General features: G+C 45.0%; 1 pseudogene; it reads left to right on the top strand.

Annotated features, from left to right (window-relative positions):
• Positions 1-3,067: 3,067 nt before the first annotated feature.
• Positions 3,068-4,697, top strand: LOC132357659 (glycylpeptide N-tetradecanoyltransferase 1-like; annotated as a pseudogene).
• Positions 4,698-6,029: the final 1,332 nt, after the last annotated feature.

Raw genomic sequence — 6,029 nt, 5'->3', positions numbered from 1 at the left:
TCCAGGAACGTCCGCCAACGCTAGGTTTACATGCAGGGTGGCTTTCTTTTCAGGATGATATGAATGATAAGCCTTGTGTTCTAAGTCAGGCCCCAGACGCTCAATCTTCCTGAACTCCCGTAAGGTGTACAGGATAAAAAGGATTTCACCTAAACGGTATCAGTCACTAGAAACAGTTCTTCATTCAACAAAAATATAAGGTGTGTACACTGTGCGCCAGGTACCAGGGCAGTCCTAGGACACGGTGAGCCCTAGACCCTGCACTCACAGGGAGAGACAGATGGCAGAGGCCAGGAGCCATCACGGATGCAGTGAGAGCAGCAGACGCACAGGCAGTGCCGGCCCGGGGCCTGGGGCTGCAGGGTTTCCTCCCTGAGCCAGGACAGGGTGTGGAGGGGCAGCGTGGAGGCTGGCTGTGGGTTACTGGCTAGCAGTCCGCTCTCTCCGGAGCTTTACTCTGCTCACCTGTCTTTTCCTTGATCTCACAGGGCACACTGAAGAGAGCAGGCTTCATCCCATGGCAATTCAGAGCGTGCTTTCTGGCCCGCGCCTCCTCCAGGCTCCGGTCGGTGATGGCCATGATCTGCTGCAGGACGTCGCCCGCATCGGGGCGCGGCGGGGTCCCGGGCGCGCGGCGCGGGGCGCGGCGGGCGCTTAACCAGGAGCGCCGAGCCTGGAGAGCTCGAGCGGACGTCACAGCCAACTGCCGCCATCTGTGCGGCGCGAGCGCTCGCGCGCGCACGCGGCGCGCCCTCAATCAATTCTTAACCATTATGCTCTAGTGCCTCTCTCTACAAAAATCCTGGACGGATGGTTGAATTAAGATCCTTTAAATCTTGTTAAAGGAATCTTGAGACTATTCCTTTTGTTTCTTTTTAATAAACTGTATTTTAGAATAATTTTAGATTTACACAGAAGCTGCAAAGATAGTACCGAAAATTCACCCTGTTTCCCCTTATATTAGCATGTTACATAACTGTGGCCCTTGTGTCAAAATTAAGAAACCAACATTGTTACATTACTGTAAACTAAACTACAGAATTTATTTGTATTATACCAGTTTTTCCACTTATGTTCTTTTCTGTTCCAGGCTTCAATCCAGGCTACCATTTTGTATTTAGTTATCATGTCCCCTTAGTCCCCTCTGGTCTGTCAGTTTGTCATTCTCCTTGGTTCTCATGACCTTGACAGTTTTGAAGAGTACTGGACAGGTATTTTTGTAGAATGTCCCTCAATTTGGGTTTGCCTGATGTTTTCCTTATAACTAGACTGGGGGTGACTGGTTTGGGGGAAGAACACACTGAGGTGAAGTGCCCTTCTCATCTCATGGTATCAGGGAGGGCATGACATCTTCATGACATCACTGGTGGTGTGAACTTTCATCACCTTTCTAAGTTAGTGTCTACCAGACTTCTCCATCAGAAAGTCACTATGTTTCCATTTCTATACACATCTCTATTCTGTACACATACTGGTTAGAAGTGAGTTATTAAGTCCAGCCCATACTCGAGGGGGAGGGTGTTAAGCTCCACCACCTAGAGGAAGGGAATACATATATTATTTGGAATCATTCTGTATGAAAGATTTTTTCCCTTCTCTATTTATTTATTTGTTCAATCATTTATTTTTATCAGTATGGACTCGTGTGTTTCATACTTTGGGTTATTATTTGGATTATTATTGACTATTTTAAAAATATACATCCTTCCTGTACCTTTAAAAAGTTATTGGCTTGGAAATCCAGAATTCCTTATTGTGGATTTGTTTGAAGTAGGGACTACCTGAATTAAGTTTGAGGGAGTGTATGTGTACATGCAGATGAGGAAATTGAAATTAAGTGATGTTACGTAAATTGACCATGCTTATATAGTATGTGATGGAATCTCATACACGAATGGTGTCTACAGAATCCTAATAGTAGGTCTCCATCCTCTGCTTAAGCACCTCTTGTGACATGAAGCTCATTACCTCATAAGACAGCTCTTTTGATGTTGAGTCTGCTCTACTCCTAGTGGGATTGCAGTCATCCAGGTAGTGGGATTGCAAGAGAGGAACGGAAATGGTGGCCATGGAAAGGGCAGAATATGATAGAGCAGTTGGCAAGAAAAAGGATTTGATTAGAGGAAGTGATGACTGAGTCTAGGCTGAAGCAGCTAAAAACTGATGTGTCTCGGGACTTCCCTGGTGGCACAGTGGTTAAGAATCCGCCTGCCAATGCAGGGGACACGGGTTTGATCCCTGGGCCAGGAGGATCCCACATGCTGCGGAGCAACTAAGCCCGTGCATCACAGCTACTGAGCCTGCGCTCTAGAGCCTGTGAGCCACAACTACTGAGCCTGCATGCCACAACTACTGAAGCCTGTGCGCCTAGAGCCCGTGCTCTGCAACAAGAGAAGCCACCTCAATGAGAAGCCCACGCACCGCAACGAGAGTAGCCCCCACTTGCTGCAACTAGAGAAAGCCTGCATGCAGCAACGAAGACCCAATGCAGCCAAAAATTAATTAATTAATTAATTAATTAATTAATTTTAAAAAATACTGATGTGTTTCCCTGGATTTCAGGGGAGTATTGGGTTTGGCAAAAAAGTTCGTTCTGGTTTTTCCATAATATCTTACTTTTTGGCCAACCAATAGTTGTCTACCAGGCTGACAAAATATATACAGAGAGAACTTGTAGTGACTACTCCCCCACACCCCATGCCCATCTAGACCCTATTCTTCTCCCCCAGTGGACAACCTTCAGTTATTGTATTACTCCTTTGCCCATCCCCAATACATCCATTCTTAGATATAAACTAAATTCGTTAATTCAACAAATATTTCTTGAGCACCTACTATATATGCCACAGGAACTATTCTAAGTACCACAGATGAGTTGGAAGGGTAGTGTGTGCGTGCATGTGTGTAGGAGGTGAAGCAAGCCCTTCTATCGCTCTCTTTTATTTGGATTAAATTATTTCTCATTCCTTTTATCCCTGATATGTTTTTTAAAAATCTTTGAGATGTAATTCACATGTCACATATCATACAATTCACCCATTTAAAGTGTATGTACAGGCAACTCAAGATGGCGGACGAGAGTGATACAGCAGTGAAGCCGCCGGCACCTCCAATGCATTCCGGAAATGCAGCCGGAAATGCAATGGAAATGGCCATGAGCACTGCAGCGATTGCAGGAACGAGGAGGACAACAGCTACAACCGAGGTGATTTGAGTCCAGCCACTGACACTGGAGCCAAAAAGAAGAAAAAGAAACAAAAAGAAGAAGAAAGAAAAAGGCCGTGAGACAGATTCAGCCCAGGATCAGCCTGTTAGGATGAACTCTTTGCCAGCAGAGAGGATCCAGGAAATACAGAAGGCCACTGAACTTTTTTTCGGTGGCTCAAGGGACCTGCAAAAACCATGGACGAGGCTAGCAAGTGAAGCTACCAGTTCTGGGACATGCAGCCCATCCCCAAACTGGGAGAAGTTGTGAACATGCATGGTCCTGTGGAGCCTGACAAAGACAATATCCGCCAGGAGCCCTACACCCTGCCCCAGGGCTTCACCTGGGACGCCTTGGACCAGGGGGACCGTGGCGTGCTGAAAGAACTATACATCCTCCTGAACGAGAATTATGTGGAAGATGATGACAACGTGTTCCGATTATTCCCCAGAATTTCTTCTGTGGGCTCTCCGGCCGCCTGGCTGGCTCCCCCAGTGGCACTGTGGGGTTTTAGTGGTCTCAGGTCAGAAACTGCTTGGATTCATCATCGCCATCCCAGCAAACATCCATATCTATGACACAGAGAAGAAGATGGTAGAGATCAACTTCCTGTGTGTCCATAAGAAGCTGCACTCCAAGAGGGTGGCTCCAGTCCTGATCTGTGAGATAACCCAGAGGGTTCACCTGTGGGGCATCTTCCAAGCTGTTTACACTGCTGGGATGGTATTACCAAAGCCTGTTGGCACCTGCAGGCACTAGCATCGGTCCCTAAACCCACGGAAGCTGATTGAGGTGAAGTTCTCCCACTTGAGCAGAAATATGACCATGCAACGCACCATGAAGTTCTACCAACTGCCAGAGATTCCCAAGACAGCTGGGCCGCAACCAATGGGAAAAAAGGACATTCCAATAGTGCACCAGCTCCTCACCTGGTACCTGAAGCAGTTTCACCTCATGCCAGTCAGGAGCCAGGAGGAGGTGAACATTGGTTCTACCCCCAGGAGAATATCACCGACACTTTTGTGGTGGAAAAGGCAAACGGTGAGGTGACAGATGTGCTGAGCTTTTATACACTTCTGTCTCCCATCATAAACCACCCAACCCACAAGAGTCTAAAGGCTGCTTATTCTTTCTACAATATTCATACCCAGACCCCTCTTCTAGACCTCATGAGCAATGCCCTCGTTCTCACCGAAATGAAAGGGTTTGACATGTTCAGTGCAGTGGATCTCATGGAGGACAAAACCTTCCTGAAGAAGCTCAAGTTCAGCATAGGGGACAGCAACCTACAGTATTATCTTAACAATTGGAAGTGCCCAGCATGGGGGCAGAGAAGGTTGGGCTGGTGTTACAGTAACCAGTTGCCAGTGAGATTCTGGATAAAGCCACTGAGAATTCAAACCAGGAAATGGAGCCCCACCACTTGTTGGTCCAATTTTCACAAACGTGAGAATCTCTGGCAAGGGGAGCAGAACTGAACTGGCTTTACAAACCGCCACTGAATCTGACGATTGTTTCGCAGTGGCATAGGCTGTGTGATGTCACCTCTGGCCGTGTCTCTGGTCTCCCTGTTTTCCAATTAATCACATCATTATGCAGCCATGATCAAGGGAATGTAACTGCTGAAAACTAGCTCGTGATTGGCATATTATGCAGTTAATGGGTGAATAATAAAAGTATATGTATATAAATATATATATATATAAAGTGTATGTATAGTTCAATGGTTTTTAGCATATTCACAGATATGTGTAAACATCACAGTTAATTTTAGAACATTTTCATCACATCAAGAAGAAACCATTTAGCTATCACCCCTCTATTTCCTCAGTCCCTCCTCCCAGCCCTAAGCATCTACTAATCTACTTTCTGTCTCTATATGTTTCCCTTTTCTGAACTTTCATATGAGTGGAATCATATAGTATATAGTCTTTTGTGACTGGCTTCCTTTACTTAGAGTAAGGTTTTCAAGATTCATCCATGTTGTAGCATATGTATCAGTACTTCATTCCTTTTTATAGCTGAATAATATTCCATTGTATGGATGCCATATTTTGTTTATCCATTTGTCTGTTGATGGACATTTGGGTTGTTTCCACCTTTTGGTTATCGTGAATAATGCTGTTGTAAATATTCACGTACAAGTTTCTGTGTGGGTATATGTTTTCATTTCTTTTGGGTAGATACCTAGAAGTGGGATTGCTGGCTCATATGGTAACTCTATGTTTAATCATTTAAGGAACCACCAGACTATTTTTCAAAGTGGCTGCACCATTTTATATGTTCCTGCCAACAGTGTATGAGGGTTTCTACTTCTCCACATCCTCCACGTCAACACTTGTTATCTGACCTTTTTTGTTCTAGTCATCCTAGTAGATGTGAAGTAGTATCTCATTGTGATTTTGATTTGCAGCATTTCCTTGATGACTAATGATGTCTGAGCATCTTTTAATTTCCTTTTTGGCCATTCATATATCTCATTTAGAGAACTGTATATTCAAATTCTTTGCCCATGTTTTAATTGGGTTAGTTATCTTTTTATTATTGAGGTGTAAGGGTTCTTTATATACTCTAGACACAAATCCCTTATTCTTTTTCCCATCACTTGGCTGAGGTCCATGTCTGGTAGGAAAGTGCCCAAGGCAGACCTTGTAGTCAAGATGATGGTGTAATAAGGCAGGAAAGAGCCTCAAACAGAAAAAGCTGTACATGTGGAGAAAGGGCCCAGCCTGCTTCTGGATTTTCTAGAAGTCTGGCAGCCCGTGGAGGGGATCCTAGGCCAAGGGGAGCTGGCTACATATAGCTAGCAGGCTAGCAATGCTAT

Source organism: Balaenoptera ricei, chromosome X (assembly GCF_028023285.1).
Source record: "Balaenoptera ricei isolate mBalRic1 chromosome X, mBalRic1.hap2, whole genome shotgun sequence".
NCBI classification, from domain to species: domain Eukaryota; kingdom Metazoa; phylum Chordata; class Mammalia; order Artiodactyla; family Balaenopteridae; genus Balaenoptera; species Balaenoptera ricei.
Note: the sequence above shows the minus strand (reverse complement) of the source record. Positions and strands in the feature narration are given on the sequence as shown.